This window comes from Meriones unguiculatus, chromosome 14, assembly GCF_030254825.1.
Source record: "Meriones unguiculatus strain TT.TT164.6M chromosome 14, Bangor_MerUng_6.1, whole genome shotgun sequence".
Classification (NCBI taxonomy): Eukaryota; Metazoa; Chordata; class Mammalia; order Rodentia; family Muridae; genus Meriones; species Meriones unguiculatus.
In genome coordinates, this window is record NC_083361.1 from 2,293,944 (window position 1) to 2,317,299 (window position 23,356).

At 40.9% G+C, this 23,356-nt stretch overlaps 1 pseudogene; it reads left to right on the top strand.

The window, feature by feature from the left end:
• Positions 1–203: 203 nt before the first annotated feature.
• Positions 204–23,356, top strand: part of LOC110566205 (cytochrome P450 2B1-like) — a 43,644-nt pseudogene continuing 20,491 nt past the window's right edge.

Here is a 23,356-nt window from a genome sequence, read left to right on the forward strand (position 1 = left end):
TTTTTGTTGGTTGTGCTTTTATGCTGGCCTCTACCCATTTGTCTGTCTCAGGTGTTGGCCACTAATTTCTGGTTCCTGCTGGAATCCTGGGGTGGAGAGAACCCCTTGGCAGGGTTCTGATGCAGGTGTGGGTCTGCAGTTCCTTCTAGGATGGCAAGTAGAACACACAGGCACAGGTGCATGGCTCCACCTTGCTGCTGACTATGTACCTGGTTGCCTGCAGGAACCCAGGTTCTTTTCCCGAGAACTTTTTGGTATAGGGGTGTTGGCTGAGTGCTCTGAGTTTAGACCTGCTGTTCCTCTCCCCGTGGGGCTTCCACCCGACAAAGAAACTCAGTCTCTGGTGCCCTGTGGACCTCAGTTCAGTCTGGAACGGTGAGTCCGGTGTGCAGGTAAGACTGTGCTGGCGGCTGGACACCGCTCTCTGTGCCAGTGGCTGCACTCCTGCAGGACCCAGGTCCTTTTCTAAGGATTGTGTGGGTGACCTAAGGTCAATCCTGATTGCTTCCTTCACCATGAGGTTTTCTCTAGACTGGAAATCCTAGTCTCTGGTGTTGTGAAGCCTACAGTTCAGTCTGGGTAGGTGATCAGAGCACACAGATGTCTGGCTCTGGGCTGGCGACTCAGTGCCTGGTGGGACCTGGAAACTCTTCTGCAGTTTAGCTGAGTGACCTGAAGATTGAATCCCACACTGTAGGTTTCCTCTCACCTGGGAAACACAATCACTGCTGTTTTAGGACTCAGAGTTCCGTCATCACTGTGCAGATCCTGCTGTGCTGCTGGTGAGAAAGATGTCCTTTGGCGCTGCCATCTTAGATCCTCCAGAAAAAATGCCTGTTCCATTTTTCTCTTGAATTTTACTCCCCATGCCTGTTTCTCTTTATTTATGGTCCATGCTCACCAATGCCATGGTGCCTTTCAGTGTTTCCCCATATCTTAGGTCCCTGTGCTGGTGCCACACTGCTGGAGCACCCCAGGAGAGTCAAAAAGTTCCTAAGGGAGAAGTGAAGATTGAATAAAAAAAATAACACAAGACACACAGGGTCAACTCGAGAGGACTGTCACCTGGTTTATTCCAGGATTCCTTTCTTTAGTCAGAGCAAAGCAACTCAGTACAATGAAGGTTCACTGAGACATCAAACTTGTTTACCTTGACCACCTCTCTGTGTGATCCTCACACAAACAAAAGGAAGAAGCTTGGTAAAACATCCTGTTTATCTCTGCCTCAAGTTGAAGGCCAGGATGAAAACGTTTTTTTGCTGGAAGCTCAATAACAAAGCACCCTGAAAAACAAGCAGCTCTCTACATCACACCAAGAGGAATCTCTGGCAGGAAATAATCAAACTCAGGGCTGAAATTAATAACCTAGAAACAAAGAGAACAATACAAAGAATCAACCAATCCAAGAGCTGGTTCTTTAAGAAAATCAACAAGAAAAACAAAGCATTAGCTAAACTAACTAAAGGATAGGAGAACATCCAAGTTAATAAAATCAGAAACGAAAAGGGGGATGAAACAACAGACACCGAGGAAATGCAAAGAATCATTAGATTGTACTGATTATATTGTGTACACCACAAAATTGGAAAATTTAAATGAAATGGATAATTTTCTTGATAGACACCACTCACCAAAGTTATATCAAGATGAGGTTAATAATTTAAAAAATGTAAATCCCCTAAGGAAAAAAAAGCCTTCCAACTAAAATGAGCCCTGGGCCAGATGGTTTTAATACAGAATTCCACCAGACTTTCAAAGAAGAGCTAACACCAATACTCCTCAAACTATTCCACAAAGTAGAAAGAGAAGGAACATTGCCAAGCTCATTCAATGAGGCCATAGTCACCCTGATACTTAAACTACACAAAGACCCAACAAAGAAAGAGAATTTCAGACCAATCTCCTTTATGAACATTGAGGCAAAAATACTCAATAAAATATTTGCAAAGTGAATCCAGGAACACATAGAAAATATCATCTACCATGACCAAGTAGGCTTCATCCCAAGAAAGAATGGCTTGTTCAACATATGAAAATCCATCATTGAAATCCACCATATAAACAAACTGAAAGGGAAAAAAAAACACACATAATCATCTCATTAGATGCTGAAAAGTCCTTTGACAAAATCCAACAGCCTTTCAAGTTTAAAGTCCTGGAGAGATAAGGGATTCAAGTACATACTAAATGCAATAAAGGCAATATACAGCAAGCCAATAGCCAACATCAAGTTAAATAGAGAAAAACTTAAAGTGTTCCTGTTAAAATCAGGGACAAGACAAGGTTACCCATTCTCATTGTATCTCATCTATATAGTGCTTGAACTTCTAGCTAGAGCAATAAGATAAGTAAAGATCAAAAGGATACAAATTGGAAGAGAAGAAGCCAGAGTATTGCTCTTCACAGATGATATGATAGTATAAATAACTGACCCCAAGATTCTACCAGAGAACTCCTACAGCTGATAAACCCCTTCAGCAAAGTATCTGGATGCAAAATTAATTCAAAAAAGTCAGTAGCCATCCTTAATACAAGTGACAAAAGGACTGAGAAAGAAATTAGGGAAACAACATCCTTCACAATAACCACAATAACATAAAATATCTTGGTGTGACTCTAACCAAGCAAGGGAAAAACCTGTATGACAAGAACTTCAAGTCTTTGAAGAAAGAAACTGAAGAAGATTTTAGAAGATGGAAAGATCTCCCATGCTCATGGATTTGTAGGGTAAACATAGTAAAAATGGCCATCCTGCCAGAAGCCATCTTTAGGTTCAATGCAAGTCCCATCAAAATTCGAACACAATTCTTTACAGGCCTGGAAAGACCAACTATTAACTTCATATGGAATAATAAATGACCCAGGATAGCCAAAACAATTCTGTACCAAAAAAAAAAGAACGTTTTGTGATATCAACATCCCTGATTTCAAGCTATACTATAGAGCTATAGTAAAGATAAATAAATAAATAAATAAATAAATAAATAAATAAATCTGCATGGTGTTGGCATCGATACAGAGAGGTTGATCAATGAAACCAAATTGAAAACACAGAAATAAACTCATACTCCTATGTTATGCCTAGATCACGAGATCCCCAAAGAGAACACCAGAAACGAGTCTGATGCAAACACCAGGAACAGAAATCTGATGCAAACACATGAGGGCTTTATTCAAGCTTAAGCGCAGGCTGTCCATTGTCCCTGCTCCAGCAGGTTAGAAAGCACAGTCTCAAGCCTCAGGAGGGCAGAGTTTTTAAAGGGAAAAACTGCATGTGGTGAATTCCAGCCTCCTGGATTTTTAAGTATAAATTCCATGCAAAATGTGTGTGTGTGTGTGACCTGTGCATGTAGAAATACAATTTATTACATTCTTGCCATTTCCCCTGCTAGTCCTCACTCCAGATTGACAGTTGAATGGCCTTTGCTGTACGTTTTTCCTTTCTCTCTGTTTACAAGCAAGGTGGGAGCTTGTTGAGAGAGACTCTACAGTGCTCTGAGTGCGGCTGGAGAGGCGGGGCTGGAGAGGAGCACAGGTGTGCACAGCAGCTCGCACTGGTCTTTCTTGCTGTCTCCTTGCTCTGTGCTCTTCCTGGGTCATTGCCTCCCAGAAAACAGGCCCATTGTGCATTGCCTCAGGGAAGGGGACATTGTCTATTGTCTCCTTTTCTGTGCAAAGAAAGTCCAAAAGGAGATCGATCAGGTGATCAGCTCACACCGCCTACCAACCCTTGATGACCGCATCAAAATGCCATACACTGAGGCAGTCATCCATGAGATTCAGATTTTTAGATCTACCCCAATTGGAGGGCCACACCAAAGACACAGATTTCTGAAGACACCTGCTCTCCAAGGTGAGAGCAGCTGTGATTCTTCATCTCTACTCCATGAGCATACTCATAATAACCAGCCTCACCCCCTTTGTGGTTTCCCAGTATTCTGTGCTTCTTAGGAACTGACTGCTTTGCATATGGAGTCAGTGTATGTCAACATCTTTTTAACACTGAACTCCTGTCACACTCCTAGAACTCCTAGAACTTTGTAACTCCTAGAACGCTGAAGTGTACCCCATCCTGAGTTCAGCTCTCCGTGACCCACGGTACTTTGAGCAGCCAAACATTTCCAATCCTGCCCACTTCCTGGATGCCAATGGAGCACTAAAGAAAAATGATGCTTTTATGCCCTTCTCCACAGGTGAGACAGACCTGTGATTCCCTTTCCAGACACTAGAGGGAAGGCCCAGCCTTCTGGGACACAAACAGAAATAGGTCCCTGTTACCTGAGTCTATTCCAGCTGCTTTGCCTGTACCATCCTATCCACCCTGGCTAAAAGCACCTTGAAGGGTCCCATCCTCATCTGGAGGAATTTGAAGGAAATATTTAAGCCCTGTAAACCTGACCAAATTCATTTTCCATTTTTTCTTTTATGATTAGAGTAAATCCTTTTTAAACAAGTTAAAACCTCTCTCTCTCTCTCTCTCTCTCTCTCTCTCTCTGGTTTTTCGATACAGGGTTTCTCTGTATATCCTTGGACATCCTAGACTCACTCTGTAGACCAGGCTGGCCTCAGACTCACAGAGCTCCTCCTGCCTCTGCCTCCCTGAGTGCTGGGATCACAGGCATGTGCCACCGTGCCCGGCCCAGTGCAAAAGCAGGTTTCTACCACTGCTCCAAAAATAGAGGATTGACAGGGGAGATGGGTGCACACAGCATTTCCTTGTCAGGGAGTTGGAGATGTCTTCAAGCCAGTGCAGTAGTTCCTATGCAAAGTCTTAAAAATGTCAGAAGATAGCTCCTTCACTTTAGAATCTGTAATGACCTAAGTGAGCCATCAATTCTTTTTAGTTGCATCAAATCCATTAATTGAGGTACTTTTCCTGATAGACTTGTGCTTATTTTTTCTTTTTCCCTTTTACTGCAAATAGGTTCTTTCCCTACATAATATATCCTCATTACACTTTCCCTCCCTCTACTCCTCCCAGTTCCTTCCCACCTCCTCTCCCATATGGAGCCACTCCCTTTCTGTCTCTCATTGGAAAAGAACAGTCTTCTAAGAGATAGCAAGACATAACAAAAGAAAATGTAATACAACAGGACAAAACTCACCACATTGAAGTTGGACAGCGCAAACCTACAGAAGGAAAAGAGCCCAAGAGCGGGCAGGAAAATCAGATACCCACTCATTCACACACTTGGGAATCCCATAAAAGTACTAACTGAAAGCTATAATACATACACAGAAGACTTGGTGCGGACCCGTCTAGGCCCTTGAATACTGCTTCAGTGTGTGATTTCCTGTGAACTTTGATCAGGATGATTTAGAGGCCTTGTTCTCCTGGTGTCCTCCACCCCCTCTGGCACATATACTCTTTCAGAGACATTTTCCACAGAGTTCCCTAAACTCTGAGAAGAAGCATTTTATGGAGACTGTTGGTATAATGTGGTTTTTTTTTTTTTTTTTTTTTTTTTATAGATACACCTTACCCTTGTTCATTCAAATACTGATTTCTCCCCCACCCCACCCCCAACTCTCTGGTTTTAATCCGGATATTGCATTGTGATACTCATTCTAAGCATCCTGTCTCAACTCTTGTGTAAACAGTACAAAATAAAGCAACTAGACACAATGTTGAGCAGGGAGGAATCAGAGGACCGGAAAGAGGGGAGGAGCCAGAAGGCAGGAAATGAGTGGGGAGGAGAAAGGGTGAGAGGAGAGTTTGGAGAGAGAGCTGGAGGAGAGATCTTGGAGGACGTGGAGCATGAACCAGACCTAAGATTTCACAAAAAGCGAGTATACTGTGGGAAATCTAAATGTTAGGAAACTGAGGGCTTGGAGGTTTAGGAGGGAGTAAATATTGCCCAGCGTTGTGTTCTAGGTAACTAAAAACCCAGTCTCTGTGTGGTGATTTGGTTATACAGCTGTTTAAGATTAGCAGAAAGCTTTACTAGAAGATAAACCAATAGTAAATATTAATAGCCTACAACAGGAGACATTCCATTTAGGCCAGTGTGCTCCAAGGGCTCTTTCTCTACCTATGTAATGTCTGGGTGTTGGGTTTCTTTACTTGCTCCCTTCTGCCTTGCAGGAGGAAGCCTTTGTGATGATAGCTCAATAAGGCAAAATTTATGACTAGCAGAATGCCTTTAAGAGGATTGTTCAAGGTTTCTGAATAAACTGCATTGAAAAAAAAATGCCCACAATAATAAAGGTGTTACTGTATTAAGAAACAAAAAAAAAAAAGATTTATTTTATTGTTAATTTTTTGACCAGTAGTATTTATTTGGTTTTATCCTAGGACTCAGGATATCTCATCTCTTGTTCTTGGTTACCCCAGAAGTGCTGGGTATTCAAACCAGACATCAGCTTTGTACCGCCACTGCTCCCCAGCACATTTCGCAGGCAGGACAGCCTTGTACACCAAAGGTTTCATGGCTGGGTTGGTGTACACATTTCTCTTTCAGTAGCCTGCAGAGTTCATGACGCTAGAACATGGGGGTGAAGGTTCTATGTAGGCACCAGCTTGACCTTCCCATGTTCAGTGAGTTGTGTGGGCTTTGTCTTCAGGAATGGGTCCTTGCTGTCATTTGCAGAGAGCAACAGATTGTCTTGCCAACAGCCTGGGTTGTTTGGGGATTTCCATGGGACCCTTTTGTCTGACAACTCAATTGGATGTAACTCAGTCCCTCCTGGTACTAGAAGCTTTACTTAGTGACAAGAGATGGACATTAGGGGCTATGTCTCCCTCATTGTTTAGACACTTAATTTGGTTCACATATATTTTAGAAAGTTTCCAGTGCACTAGGTTTTCCTACTACCCTTCAGACACCCTTAAATTCTAGCTCCACATTTTATCTATCAAACCAATTTCCCCTCCCTACCTGATATTCCCATTCCTGTTTCTTCTGTTACCTCTAGACCAACCATAAAAATCTGTTTTCTCCTCACAAGGAAATCCATGTCTCCCTCCTAGCCCCTTTGTCAATAAATAACCTATTTGAATCTATGGATTATAGATAATATTTTGTCATCATATATTTAGAGGCTAACATCCACATATAAATCAATATATGCTATACTTTTCTGAGTCTCAGTTACAGCACTCAGGCTGATTTTTATTCTAGTTCCATTCATTTGTCTGCAAATTTTATGATGTCATTTTTTAACACCTACATAATACTTCATTGTATAAATACACCACATATTTTTAAATTTGTTCTTTTGTTGAGAAAAATGTAAGTTGTTTCCAATTCTGTCTATTATGAATAAACCAGAGATGAACATGGTTAAGCAAGTGTCTTTATGGTAGAATGAAACATCCTTTAAGTATATGCCCAAGAGTGCTATAGCTTCATCTTGAGGTAGATGGATTCCCAATTTTCTGAGGAACCACCACTCTGATTTCCATAGTGGCTGGACAAGATTGTGCTCCAACCAGCAGTGGAGGAGTTTACTGCTTGCTCCATGTCCTCACTAGAATGGGTTGTCATTTGTGTCATTGATCTTAGACATTTTGACAGGTGTAAGGTGGAATCACCAAATAGTTTTGATTTGCACTTTTATGATGGCTAAGGATATTGAGCATTTCTTTAAGTCTTTCTCAGCCATTTTAGTTTCCTCTATTGAGAATTCTCTGTTTAGATCTGTACCCATTTTATAACTGGATTATTTTTATATCTCATTTCTTTATTTTTTTGGATATTAGTTCTGTATTGGATGAGAAGTTGGTAAAATTCATTTTCCATTCTGTAGGCTGCCACTACATCCAATTGATGTTGTCCTTTTCCTTGCCTAAGCTTCTCAGTTTCATGAGCTCCCATTTCTTAATTTTTTATTTTTAATTTTTATTTATTCATTTTACATCCCAGCCATAGCCTCCTTCCTCTCCTCTAGGACCTACCTTCCCTCTCTGTTTCTCCTATCCTCCTTCCCCTACTTTTCATAGAAGGGAAGGCCCCTCTTCCCACCTACACACCCAGGTATATCAAGTCACATTGGAACTGAGCACATTGTCTTCCTCTGTGGCCTGGCAATGTGGCCCTGCCAAGGGGAAGTGACCAAAAATTAGGCAACAGAGTCCATGTCAGAAACAGCCTCCATCCTCCTTAGAAGGACCGTGTTGCCCATTGGCTACATCTGTGTAGGGGTCCTAGGTCAAGTCCATGCAGGGGTCCTTGGTTGGTGCATCAGTCTCCACAGGACCCCCTGAGCCCATGGTTAGCTGGCTTTGTCAGTCTTCTTGTGGAGCTCCTGTCCCTTCTTGGTCCTTCTATCCTTCCCCCTCACACTTCCACGTGACTCCCTGAGTTCAACCTAACATTTGGTTGTGCGTTTCTGCATCTGTTTCCACCCAGTTTCTGGGTGGAGCCTCTAAGAGGACAGCTATGCTAGGGTCCTGTCTGCAAGCATAGCAGAATATCATTAATAGTGTCAGGGGTTGGCTGACTCTCATGGAGTGAGTCTCAGGTAGGGCCAGTCATTGTTTGGACATTTCTGCAATCTCTGCTTTATTTTTGTCTCTGCACATCTTGAAGGTAGGATAAATTTTGGGTCCAAGCTTTTTGTGGGTGGTTTGGTGTTCCACTTCCTCCACTAAAAGTCATGTCTAGTTAGAGGGTGGCCTTTTCAGTCTCTGTGATCCCTGTTACTAGGAGTCTCATCTTGAGTCACCCTCATATCCTCGCAAGAGCCTACCCTGTGGTAGGTCTTCAGCTTGTCACAAAGAAGTCCCCACCCATAGTTTCTCTTCTCTCTGCAATCCCTACTTCTTCCACCCCCTTTATCCCCGGGTGTGATATTGACCATCATTTCTCTCCATACTCCCTCTCTTACTCTGTTCCCTCTCTTCAATCACTTCAGCTGTCTATTTTATTTCCACGTCTGAGTGGGAATTACACATTCTCCCTTGAGTCCCCCTTATTACTTACCTACTTTGGATTGTAGTATGAATATCCTGTACTACATGGTTAATATCCACTTGTAAGTGAGTACATATCATGGGTATCTTTCTTGGTCTTGGTTACTGTTCTGTCCAGTTCATGAACCCCAAAAGACCAGGAATAAACAGACTCCTCTGTAAATACATGAGGTTCTTTTTATTGTAAATTACAAGCTGCAGCTTGGGCCCACACACCCCCACTGCCAAAGCAGTGGGAGCCGAGCATGCCGTGCTCAGGTTAGTTGGGTCATTTAAAGATTCTGGTCCCTCCCAGCATGCCCAAGTCAGGGGCAATTCCTGCCTGGCAAGCATCTATTGTTCAAAATGCTACATTTTGAATTGATTGGCTATAAGGAAGGTTTCCAGACCATTAATGATCTGGTGTCCCTCCCTAGGGGGATGGGCCAGTTTTCTAGCAACTGTATCTCTAGTGGGTGGGGAAAGAATGCAGTGAGGTGGCCCTTCCCCTCAGGGCATTACTGTCCTTCTTTACCTACCTAGTTCAGGCCTTAATAATAGCTGCTAAGTTTTAATCTTTTGGTCTCTCAGTTACCTCACTCAGAATAATCTTTTCTAGTTCCATGAATTTGCCTGCAAGTTTCATGATTTCCTTGTTTGTTAATAGCTGAGCAGTATTCCATTGTGTAAATGTACCACAATTTCTGTATCTATTTTTCATTTGAGGGACATCTGGGCTGTTTCCAGTTTTGGGCTATTTTGACTAAAGCTGTGATGAACATAGATGAGCAAGTGTCTGTACTGTATGGTAGAGCAACTTTTGGGTATATACCCAGGTGTGGTATAGCTAGGTCTTGAGGTAAGCTATTCAAAAATTTCTGATAGCACCAGACTAATTTCCAGAGTGGCTGTGCAAGTTTGCACACCTACGAACAAGAGAGGAGTGTTCCACTTTGTTCACATCCTCACAATGCCCTGTCACTTGTGTTTTTGATCTTAGCCATTGTGATGGGTGTAAGATGGAATCTCGGAGTTGTCTTGATTGGCATGTCTCTGATGCTAAGGCCACTGAGCATTTCTTTAAGTGTGTCTCATCCATTTGAGATTACTCTGTTGAGAATTCTGTTTCATTCTGTACCCTATTTTAAAAATTGAATTATTTGGTTTGTTAGTGTTTAATTTCTTGAGTACTTTGTAGATTTTGGATATTAGCCCTTTGTCAGATGTAGGGCTGGGGAAGATCTTTTCTCAATCTGTAGGCTGCTGTTTAGTTCTATTGCTGATGTTCTTTGCTTTACAAAAGCTTTTCAGTTTCATGAGGTCTCATTTACTGACTATTGATCTTAGAGCCTGAGCTGTTGGTGTCCTGTTCAGGAAGTTGTCTCCTGTGCCAATGAATTCAAGGCTCTTCCCCACTTTCCCTTTTAATAGATTTAGTGGTTTTGAAAGGGTTAGGCTAACGTTGTAACCTATATGTCTTCTAAAGCCTATAGTTTTGAGTTTTAGGTCCAGGTTAAGCTAAAGCCTCTTAGTACTTTTCCAGAGAGTGAAGGAATGTGACCCTATCTGTGAGGACAGATATAAAAAAAGGGGCAAGCAAGCAATGACCTTCACTCAGCAAAAGAAGGACCAGACCCTTGTCTTTGAGATAGCGTTTCTTAACAATGAACCTAGACTTCTTCTGAGTAGCTTTTGACCTCCAGCCAAAAGTCTGTAGCCCCTAATCTTCATGGATGAGCTAACCACCCCCACCTTAAATTGCAGCTGCATCCACACTTGGCAGGACTGGCCAAGCTTGAGCTCCTAAGACTAACCAATTATCTTACTTTATAGCTTCCTCATCCAATCCTAAATTGCCAAGACTGCAACTCAAATCTCCCGCAATTTTTCTTTTAAAAACCTAAAGGCCTTTGTCTCCGGGTGCCGCTCTTTGTTGACCAGCAGGGGTGACCCCATTGTGCAATGGTTAATAAACCTCTTGCTTTTGCAACGAGTCTTGGTCTGGGGGAGTTTCTAGGAAGGGCGCGATCTTGAACTCCTGAGCTGTGAGACCCCAGGTCTTAAATTTTTGGTGCGTTTGGCCAGGAAAGGGCGTGCCCCTTCCCCAACCCTCATCAGACTGAACTCGGAGGTCGAGCTCAGAACAGGTTAGTCTGTTTCTGTCTTACCAATCTGTTTCTTGTCAGAGATGGCTGCCATGAGGCAGCCTCTCAATCATATTTCTGTGGTACCAATCTGTTTCAGTTTAGGCGCCTATCTGGACCTTTTTGGTCATCTGATCAGTCATTGCGATCGACAGACGTGTCAGAATATCGCTTGACTGGGAACTGGGGAACACCCCAGTTTCCATTTGGGAGGTTGGATCTGAGATGGTACTCCTCCCATCTGATTTTCATAGAGAACGACCGCCACCAGGCAGCTGTTCTATCAGAGCACTGTGGTACCACTCAGAAGGGCGTCCTTGTTTGATTACTTGCCTGATTCTTTGTGTTTCTGTTGTTGTTGCCTCTCTGACTCTTTTGACAGAGAGATGGTCTAGCTCGAGAGCATCTGTAGAAGGGGTTCGAGTCCCCTGAGTGGTTCAAAGCCACTCGCCTGGAACGGTTTCATTAAGGCAGACAGACAAGTCATTAATGCCAAGTCCATGGGACATCCTGTAGGACACTCAGCTTGCCCCTTTCTGTGAACAGGGAGGAGCAGAGAGATTCTGCTCCCCCAGCAATTTAAATCCTGTGTTTCTCATGTATGTATGTATTTTTTTCTGTGTCTGTTTCTTTGTAGACTTGGACTGATGAAAATTTGGACAGAGGACAGTTAAAATTAGAACTAGTTCTTGCCCGGGAGTGCACACGGCTGCATGGCAGGACACCAAGCAGTGTGCTCTCCCTCCCGAGGGAGCCGAGGAGGGAATGCTTTCAGGTGGCTGGGGAGACATGTGGAGCTGGGGCTGGAGCTTGGGCAGGTGGTGCTCAGGCACTTGAGCGTCTGTGGAATAACAACGCACACCCAGCAGGGCATGGGCTTGTTGCGCCATCCCCTTGTTGCAATGGACAGCCAAAGAGCATGGGGGAGGGGAGAGTCCCAGCCAGGAAGCAGGTTCAGGACCTGCAGGGGAGGTAAGCTACAGTAGAGCTCACAAGGGAGCCAAGGGAGCAGGCAAGGCTCATGGGCTTGCTGGGTGGAAGTCCTTAGACATGGCTAGGCGGGGATTGGCACCGTAGCTGCTCCATGATAGGAGCTGCTGTGGCTGCCGAGAGTGAGGAAAAACTCCTCCCCCTTGCCTTCATGCCAGCTCAGCAGGGAAGTGAGTGGCAGGAGCTCACCATGCCCTCTTGCTCTTCTCTTTTCTCCTCCCACCTAGGGGGCTTGCACCTTACAGATCAAACAGTAATTTAGGAAGAAAACTGCACTTGCTGTAATGTTTAGAATTACAGCTGAGTCTAAAAAAAAAAAAAGTTTTGTCTGTCTGTTCAAATATATGGCCATTATACGATTGTTTTCAACTGGTCTTAAATGGTTAATATGATCAAAAATAATTGGGTATGTTTTAAGGTTAAATTCAAATTCTTGTTTAAAATACGTTTATGTGACTATGTGTTTGTAGGGTCTATTAATGCATATGTTTAAATAACAACAATGTAAATTGCCACATGGTGTGGCTCAGGAAAAGGACAAAGGTTGCAAAATCTCTGAGTCAAAATGATTTTATTTCCTTTTAGGATAAGAAGAAAGTCTTGCTCTAAGTTGATATTGGTTCTGAAGATTGGGTTGTTTTCACTGATAAATTTTGGTCTTAAAATCTGGTTTCAACTTTTAAAATTATGGTTCACTCCATAATTCACTTAAAATTGTGAATTCACTCCTAAAGAAGATACTTTGCTTTGATATTTCAGGGATGAGTTTTAAAAATTGTTTAGATGTTTAAGAGGATAAAACATTTACAGTTTATCAGATTTTTTAAGCAATAACTCTTGGGCAGTCTAACAACGAACTTAAAACAGTTTCCCACCCTTGGAAAAAATAAAAAAAAAATAATGGGAGTTTTTCTGTTGTCTAAAAACAAAGAGAGAGTGAGCAAGAGATATTAAAAAAAATAGCTTGCCTAAAGCAAAAATGTCTGGTTAAGCCAAAAAAAGAAAGCTAGGAACCTAAAGGTATGTAGGATGTTGCAGGTTAGTGGATGTATTATAAAAAGCCAGAGAGTTAATATAATTTAAAAAAATGTATTTAAATATGTTATAATTCATTTAAAAGGCTGGTGATTCTTCATTACAAAATGTTTTTTTTTTAAAATACTCTTTTAAGGAAAAAAAATCTGGCTGATAGGTTTGGTATGGCTAAAATAATTCATACAGTTTAAAAGTGTTCTGTACTGTTCTGTTATGCAGTTGGTTCTAAAACTTATTTGATCACTATGTTAGAACTTTTGGTTGTGGGGGATTATGGATGCTCCACAGTGTTTGCTGTGTCATCAACAGCACCTAATGGCTATGTTGGTATTGTCAGTCACAGCCTGTGCTAACACATGGCTAGCTGCCATGATGGTTCAGGGATAGAGAGCACATGAAGCTGTAGTTTTGCTGCCATATTTGTTTAGGGCTTTCAACTGAGTTCAGTTATACGTGGCCAGCCGCCATGCTGGTCTGGAGATAAAGAGGGTGGAGACATGAGTTTACCACCATGTTGTTTAGGTCTCTCAGTTATGTTCAGTCCTCTAATTAGTGTTAAGTGCAAAGCTTTTTACTGTTCAATTTTAATACAAAGTGGTAGGATCAGCAAGATTTACTAGCCCCTCTATAAACTGTATCTGATTAAAATGTTTGCTTTGATTTTAGTTCAGAAAGAGCAGACTTACAGCTATGCTAACGACTGCAGTTGGTTAAGGTGTTGAGCTTTACCTAGTGTCTTTGTATACATTTTTAAAGGTTAAGCCTAAGATAGATAACTATAAAGTTTGCCTATTTCTCTTAAAATATATAGTTCTAAAACATGCATCTCAGAAATATGCTAGAACTAGATTAAATAGCATTCTGTTTTATAGGACACAGTTTAAAACAGATGATAAAAACAAAGAGTAACTCAGATATGCTGGCCCTCAAGCTTATCAGAGATCTGATGAATATGGCATTTTAACACATGTAAGTTTATTGTGGCAGAGAGTCCCAAAATCCTGGCAGTAGCTCCCCAAGGTCTCCAAGAAGATTTGGACAATGACAGATGACTGCAACTCTGGATTGTGGTATGCTAACCACAGTTTCATGTTAAGGTCTTTGATTCACTTGGATCAAAGTTTTGTGCAGGGTGATAAGTATGGATCTATTTGCATTTTTCTACATGTAGACATCCAGTTAGACCAGCACCATTTGTTGAAGATGCTGTCTTTTTTCTATTGTATGGTTTTGACTTCTTTGTCAAGATGACAACCAAGTGTCCGTAAGTGTGTGGGTTTATTTCTGGGTCTTCAATAGAATCCCAGAGATCCACCAGTCTGTTTCTGTGCCAGTACCATGAAGTTTTTATTATTATTGCTTTGTGTTACAGGGAGTAAAGATACATCCACAAGGTCTTTTATTGTACAGAATTGTATTAGCTATTCTAGGTTTTTTGTTCTCCCATGTGAAGTTGGGAATGGTTCTTTCAAGGTCTATAAAGAATTCTGTTGGTAATTTGATGGGAATTATATTGAATTTGTAGATTGCTTTTGGTAGGATGACCATTTCCACCATGTTAATCCTACCAATCCATGAGCATGGGATATCTTTCCATCTTCTGATATCTTCTTCAATTTCTTTCTTCAGAGACTTGAAGTGTTTTCTGAACAGGTCTTTCACTTGCTTGGTCAGAGTCACACCAGGGTACTTTATGTTATTAGTGGCTGTTGTGAAGGGTGTTGTTTCCTTAATTTCTTTTTCAGCCCATTTGTATACAGGAGGGCTTTATTTTTTATTTTTTGAGTTAACTTTGTATCTAGCCACTTTATTGAAGGTGTTTATCAGCTGAAGGAGTTCTCTGATAGAATTTTTGGGTCACTCAGGTATACTGTCATATCATCTGTGAATAATGATACATTGACTTCTTCCTTTCTGATTTATATCGCCTTGATCTCCTTTAGTTGTCTTATTTCTCTAGCTAACACTTCAAGAACTATGCTGAAGAGATACGGAGAGAGTGGGCAGCCTTGCCTTGTCCCTGATTTCAGTGGGATTGATTTAACTTTCTCTCTGTTTAGTTTGATGTTGGCTATAGGCTTGCTGTATACTGCTTTTACTATGTTTAGGTATGTGCCTTGTATCCCTGCCCTGCAGGAGCCTCCATGACTTTCCAGGTGGCCCTGTGGCAGTCACTGATGTATGCTAGAGATCAGCCCCAGCAGAGGGCAGGGCATGAGAAGGGTCAGTGCAGCAGGTGATGTGAAGAAGTTGCTGCTGATGGCAATTTAAATCTTTTTCTGAGCCTCTGAGAATGTATTATCTGAACCTGCATTTGGGAGACAGGCTGCTGGGGAGGAGACTGACTACTCAGGGCCACAGGGTTTATTTATATTTCTTATAACAGTAATGACATCATTTTATATTTGCATTTTAAAGGATATCTAACAGGTAATTATCATGAAGGATAAATCAAAACACCCTTGAATGATCATAATCATAAAGTTCAGTGATCTCAAGTGCTGTACCAAAGACAAAATTCTATGTGGGGAGAAGAGGTTTTTGATCTTTCCTCTTACACAACCTTGTGGTCACTGGTACTGGACAATTCAGAGTCTGAAATAAGCTAGTTCATAACTTACAATAAGCAAAACAGAAATTCTTAACAAGCTGCCCTGTAAACTATTGTAAGTTGTCTTATGATTACAGTGTTCCAAAGAGAAGTAGGTTCAAAAGCCCCAGGCATGCCGGGCACAAACAACAATCTCTCCTGTGTCCAGCTGAAATGTCCAGTTTTATGCATATCTCTGGCCAAAGACACATTTGCTTTCTCTGACAGCATTCAGCAGAGCACTCCATGATGTCATGAATGCTCTTGTAATTTAAGATAGCAGCATAAGCAAATGGGCCACTGTGGAAGACAAAAGCAGGGGGCTTCCTTATGCTTGATAATATCACATGGTCTTTCCCAACTAATTTCCTAAAAATGTTAGAAAGTCCCACTCCCAGCTTTGTGACAATTTCTTGTGATCAAGACCTGTGAAGGCTCTGATTCAAGAAACAAGGTGCTGCAAAACCTGCACTCCCGGTCTCTGTACCGCTCCCTCCCCCAAAGAGACTCACAGACCGCGGTTCCATGCAAAAGCAAGAGGCAGTTTATTCTGATCGCGATGGGGGTCATCCCTTCAAAGCAGGAGACGACCCCGAGCATACAAAGCAGAGAGTTTTTATACCTAAAATATCAGGCCTTTACATTGACTAGTCAGCAGAAAAGATAGCAGTTATGCAGCTGGCAGCTTACAGTTTCAAGGACAGTCCTCCCATCTCTCCCATCTCCCGGTTTCGCGGCTGGCAGCTTACAGCTCCAAGGACAGTCCTCCCAGTCCCGGGTCCCTTATCTTAAAACAAGCTCGTCCAGTCTTTTGAGGAGGGTCATCTGGTCTGGCCCCTGCTCAAGATTTAGTAGCCCTTAATTGCCTGACTTGTTCTTCTTTCTTAGCTGGCCCTTATTCAAGGTCCAGTTGTTTTTCTTTCTAGTTTGGGATGGTCCCATTTCTCAGTGGAGTGGAAGTTGGCATCTGCTGGGATTCCATGAGGGGCTTGCCTAGAAACCACAAGGGCAAGGCACACTTCTAGCACCCAGAGGCTTTGTTCTATGCTGTCCCACTCACCACTCATTTCAGCATCCCCGGGACCAGCAACCACTCTTCTGCTATCCTGAAGAGATGACTGGTTGCTGAGAATGCCACGCATGAGAGCCAGAGAAGCACATGCCTAGTTTTGTTTTGTTTGTTTGTTTTAACATAGGCATTTAGTGCTATGAACTTGCCTTGTACAACCGCTTCCACTGTGTCTAGGATCGGGTATTTCATGTATACATTTTCTTTTCTTTTATTTGTTGTTTTTATTGTTTGTTCTTTTTGTTTTCTTTTGAGACAGGTTTTCTCTGTGTAGCCCTGGCTCTCCTGGATTTGCTCTGTAGACCAGGCTGGCCTTGAACTCATAGAGATCTACTTGCCTCTGCATCCCTGAATTCTGGGATTACATGCATGCACCGCTGTGCCCAGCCTACATATTCATTTTTCATTGAATTCTAGAAGGTCTTTAATTTCTTCTTTATTTCTGGCTTGACCCACTTTTTTATTCAGTAAAGAGCTGTCCAGTTTGATGAGTTTGTAAGCTTGCTTTTGTTGCTGATATCCTGTTGTAATTTGTATTGGTCTGACAGGATGTATGGTGTTATTTCAATTTGGTTTTATATGCTGAGATTTGCTTTATGTTTGAGGATATGGTCAATTTTTGAAAAAGCTTCATGAGGTCTAAAGAAGAAGGTGTATTTTTGTGTGTGTATTTGGGTAAAATGCTCTGTAAATTTCTGTTGCTTTCATTTGGTTTATAACATCAGTTCCCTCCAGCATTTCTCTGTTGATCTTCTGGGTGAACTATCTATTGTTGAGAGTGGGGTTCTGCCTCTATTAGTGTGTGAGAGGCAATATATGATTTAAGCCATACTGTTGTTTATTTTACAAACTTCAGTGTCCTTGTGTTTGGAGAATAATCGATAGAAATGTAAATGTTCTGTTGGTGGATTTTTCCTTTAATAAATATATAGTGCCCTTCCTTATGGCTTCTGGTGTAAGTTATTTTGTTAGATCTAAAAATGGCTACACCAGCTTGCTTCTTAGGCCCCTTTGATTGGAATGTCTTCTTCTAGCCTCTCAACCCGAGGTAATGTCTATTCATGATATTGAGGTGCTTCTCTTGAATGCAGAAGGATGGATCCTGCTCTTTGCATCCATGCTGTTAGTGTGTGTGTGTGGTTTTTTAATTGGGCAATTGAGATCTTTGCTACTGAGAGATATCGATGACAAGTGATTGTTGATTCCTGCTATTTTGTTGTCATTGTCGTTTGGTGGTAGTGGTGTGTGGTGGATGTGTATGTGTGCCCCTTCTTTTCATTTTGTTGGTCTGGATTATTTATTCCCTGTGTTTCTTCATGTGTAATCTCTTCAGGTTGTAGGGCCAGATTTTTAGATAAATATTGTTTAAGTTTGACTTTGTCATGGAGTATCTTGTTTTTTTCTATCTATGGCCATGGAAAGTTTTGCTAGGTACAGTATTCTGGGCTGGCATCTGTGGTCTCTTACAGTCTGCAGCATGGCAGGCTGGGTCCTTCTGGCTTTTAGAGTCTCCATTGAAAAATCTGGTGTAATTCTAATAAGTCTGTCTTTATATGTTACTTCGTCTCTTTACCTTGCAACTTTTATTTATTTTTATTTTTTTATTTTTTTACTATTAATTACACTTTATTCATTTTGTATTCCCCCATAAGCCCCTCCCACCTCCCCTCCCTATCCCGCCCCCTTTCCCCCTTTCTCATGCATGCCCCTCCCTAATTGGGAGGTCCTCTTCTCCTTCCTTCTGATCTTAGTCTATCAGATCACCTCAGGAGTGGCTGCATTGTCATCTTCCATGGGCTGGTAAGGCTGCTTCCCCCTCAGGGGGAGGTGATCAAAGAGCAGACCAATCAGTTTATGTCAGAGGCAGTCCCTCTTCCCTTTACTATGTAACCCACTTGGACACTGAACTATCATGTGCTACATCTGTGCAGGGGTTCTAGGTTATCTCCATGAATAGTCCTTGGTTGGAGTATGAGTCTCTGGGAAGGTCCCTGTGTTCAAGTTTTCTGGTTCTGTTGCTCTCCTTGTGTGGTTCCCACCTTGCAACCTTTAATACAATATTTCTGTTCTGTACATTTAGTGTTTTGATTAATATGTGTCAAAGGAACTTTTTTCTAGTACAATCTATATGTTTTTTTGTATGTTTCTTGTTGCTTTGTAAATATCTCTGTAGGTTAGAAAATTTTTCTTTCATGATTTTGCTAAAAATACTTTCTGGTTCTTTGAGCTGGGATTCTTTTCCTTCCTCCATTCCTATTATTGTTAGGCTTCATGGTATCCAAGATTTCCTGGATGTTTTTTTTTAATTTTTTAATTTTTTTATGTATTTATTTTTTTTGTCAGCAGTTTCTAAGATTTAATGTTTTATTTGGCCAATGTATTAACTTCTTCTATTGTATCTTCAATGCTTGAGATTCTTTTATCTCTTGTATTTTGTTGGTGGAGCCTGGCTGTGTCGTTCCTATTTGTATGTCTAAAATTTTTGTTTCCAGAATTCCCTGTTTGTGCTTTTCTTTATTGATTTTATTTCCATTTTCTAATCTTGAATAGTTTCTTTTTCCCTCCCACTGTTTGTGTTTTCCTGTAAGGGTTTTGTTCATTTCCTCCCACTGTTCCTGTTTTCCTGGATTTCCTTATATGATTTGTTCAGTTTTTCTTTAAAGACCTCGATCATCTTCATAAGGCTGTTTGAAGGTTTCTTCTTGGGCTGCAGCTATGTTGGAATATTCAGGGCCAGCTGTGACAGGGTTGCTGTAGGAAGAATAAAATCTCACTTCAGCGTGTAGTTTACTTGCCTATTGTGTTTGGTGAGTTTGTTACATACAGAAGCTGCTGTCAGCTGAACTGAGTCAGTCTAGTAGACTCTATAAAATATAAACATGGAAACTCTGAGTTTATGTTACTTTCTTTTGAGAAAAGGGATGCTCTAGAAACAATTCCTTAGCCTTTATTTGTCCCCAATTCCCCACTACTGCATGCTCTTATCCTAAGTTGGAATCTAGGGCCCTGTATATGTTAAGGAAGTTTCAAAGAGCCCACACCTCTAGCTCTCCCTGGTACACTGTAGAAGGTGCTCTCTTGATGAGCCTCTCTGCCTTCAAACCCCTCACTGAGAGATTTTAGGAAAGTGCTTTCCTGCTAAGGCATGTCTCAGCTAAGAATTTTCTAGTATTGAGTGTCCAGGAGACTTCAGTGACCCTGAGATCAGCCCTGCTCTTAGCTTTGTCCACTATAATGGCCTCCTTTCATATATTATCTCTAGAGTTGGAGACACATTGGGCAGTGAATAATAATAATAAGTGAATAATAATAATTAAGTAAATAATAAATAACTAACTCTTTGTATAACAATCCCAAGCTTTTTTCAAATTTTTATTATAATTTTTTAAATTTTTATTAATTATAGTTCATTCACTTTGCATCCTCCTGTACCTATCTCCCTTCTCCCCTCCCAATACCACCATCCCTCTTCCTCACCCGTGTCCCTCTCCCAGTCCACTGATGAGGGAGGTTTTCCTCCCCTTCCCTCCAATCCTGGTCTATCAAGTCTCATCAGGAGTGACTGCATTGTCTTCCTTTGTGGCCTGGTAAGGGTGCTCCCCCCTCAGGGGGAGGTGATCAAAGAGCAGGGCAATCAGTTCCTGTCAGAGACAGTCCCTGTCCCCATTATTATGGAGCCCACTTGGACACTGAGCTGCCATGGCTACCTTTGTGCAAGGGTTTCAAGCCATCTCCATGAGTGGTCCTTGGCTGGAGTATCAGTAAAGTCTGTGCCAAGACTTTTTGGATCTGTTGCTGTCCTTGTGGAGCTCCTGTCCTCTCCAGGTCTTACTCTCTCCTATTTCTTTCATAATCATTCTGGCACTTTCTCAGACAATTAGGAATAGCGCTTCCTCAAGATCCAGCTATACCACTCCTAGGCATCTATCCAAAAGTATTCAACAAGGACATCTGCTCAACCATGTTTGTAGCAGCTTTATTTGTAATAGCCAGAAGCTGGAAACAGCCCAGATGCCCCTCAGTTGAGGAATGGATACAGAAATTGTGGTACACCTACACAATGGAGTATTACTCAGTGATAAAAAGCAAGGAAATCATGATTTTTGCAGGTAAATGGTGGGAACTGGAAAAGATCATCCTGAGTGAGGTATCCCAGAAGCAGAAAGACATATAGGGTATATACTCATTCATAAGTAGATATTAGACATATAATATAGGATAAACATACTAAAATCTGTATACCTAAGGAAGCTAATCAGGAAGGAGGACTCTGGCTAAGATGCTCAATACCCATTCAGAAAGGCAAAGAAGATGGACATAGGAGGAAGGAGAAAACAGGGAACAGGACAAGAGCCTACTGCCTCTGAAAGGCTTTACCCTGCAGGGTATCAAGGCAGATGCTGAGACTCATAGCCAAACTTTGGGTAGAGTGCAGGGAATCTTATGAAAGAAGTGGGAGATAGTAAGACCTGCAGTCCCAAGTTTTAAAGAAAACTTGGCATGTAAAGAAAAAGGACAGAGAAATGTTTTTTTAAAAAAAGTTTTATTCTCTAACTTTAACAATATACACACAAGAATAATTACATATAAGAACTTCACGTTTTTAAATATGCTTATGTACAATACATCAAATAATAGTCAAACAAAATAACCTTAAATTTTCATCAATATACAATAATTAAACAAAATAACTTTAAATTTCTATCAATATACATTAATCCACATGAAAGTAACATGATACATCAAACGACCAAAAACTTCCACTCCACATTTTGAAAATGGATCGTGTTCTTAAAATTACTTATCTGATGGCAAAGATACCTTGTGGGTGCTCTGTGAAAACTGTCCAAGTCCCAGTTAGCTGTATCTTTTTCTGTCCATTGTCTGTCCAGTTTTTGTGTTGTCTATCCAGTGTCTATGTTGTCTGTCATTTGGGCTAGCCCTTTTGAAATTGATTTTCATGCAAATTTTGGAAAAATCGGTAACTGAGGCACTCTGTGAGAGTGAATTGCCTGCGTCATTTGCTTTGTGAAGACCTTCATGTCTCAGCTGATAAGAGGTTTTCCTTGGTCGGACCTAATCATTGTAAGTTTTGTTGGAAACCATATTTTGTCATTCCCTGTAGATACATAAGAATAGCAACACCCCCATCTCAGAACTATTGCAGGTTTCCATTCTAATGTCAACACATCCTTCCAGTATATTGGTTGACCTAGTTCCTCAGTGTCTCTCAGCTACTGTTTTCCATTTTACTAACATTAAGAAAATTTAGAGATGACAAAGCATTATTTAGCCTGTCCCTGGCAGTTTTTACACTTCTTTTTTTATTTAATAAGCATTTGTTTTAAGGTACAACTGAGTCTTTTTACAGCTGTTTGTTCTGTAGGATTGTGTGGTGTACCACTAATTGCTTTACATTGTAATATGCAAAGAATTGCTTCATCATATTGGATATATGTGTGGGAGCATTATCAGTCTTAATTATGCAGGCACCAGCATAACTGCCATTATTCCCAACAAGTGTTGGGAATCAGCCTTTTCAGAATGTAAAGCAGTTGCCCATTGAAACTCTGAGTATGTATAATGGTGTGGTGTATAAATCTTTGTTTTCCAAATTCTGAAAAATGAAAACAATCCATCTGCTGGATTTCATTTCTTTTGGTACCCCTAAGGTTACTACCAGCAGTTAACAGAATTTGGTTATATACAGAACACATAAGATTTTTTTAATTATTATTTCTTTGTCTTGTTGCCAAGTGATAGAATTTTTTTTATTTAAACCTTTGCCATTAACATGATGTTTCTCACGAAATTAGGAGTCTTATAACAGATTCCCTGTTAGAAACTGGTCAGTTTCTTATTTCCTTGTGCTAATGGACCTGGCAAACCTGTATGAGACTGAATACGAGTAATATATAATGAATAGTTTCTACTTCTGATGGCCTGTTGTAATTGCATAAATATTGAAGTTAATTCTGATTTATCAGGAACAAATTCAGCAGTTTCTTTATGCAAAACAACTCTTTCTGCATATAAAGAACCAGCAATCATATTAAGAGATTCAAGAAAAATCTAATAATACTATAAGAATTGCATACAATTCAAATTTCTAAACTGAGGTATATACTTTTTGGTCACCTTGCTTATTTCGTCAGACTTAAAACTTGCCATTCCCAGCTTGTTTTCATCAGTACAGTATGTTGGTTCCTCTGGATTTGGCGCTGTCTTTACAGTACATAGAAGAATCCAATTAGTTCTTTTTAAAAACTATATAGTCTATTTATATATTTGTTGTTAATTTCTCCCTAATAGTTACTACAAGCTCCTTGCCAGTCTTTATTCTTCACCCATAACATAATCTCAGCATTAGTAAGAGGTACTATAATTTCATCTGGGTCTATTCCTGACTATTGATGTAGTCCTATTCTACCTTTATAAGTAATTCAGAAATCTTTTTATATATGTCTTCAATTTTTTAGTTGGTTTGTGTGGTAAGAAAATCCATCCATAATATTATCTTCCCTTTGTATAATAAGCCCAGCAGGAGAACGAGTTGAAGGTAAAATGACCAAAATACAATCAAGTTTAGGATAAATTCTGTCCACATATGCATCTTTCAGTCTTTGCTCTACAAG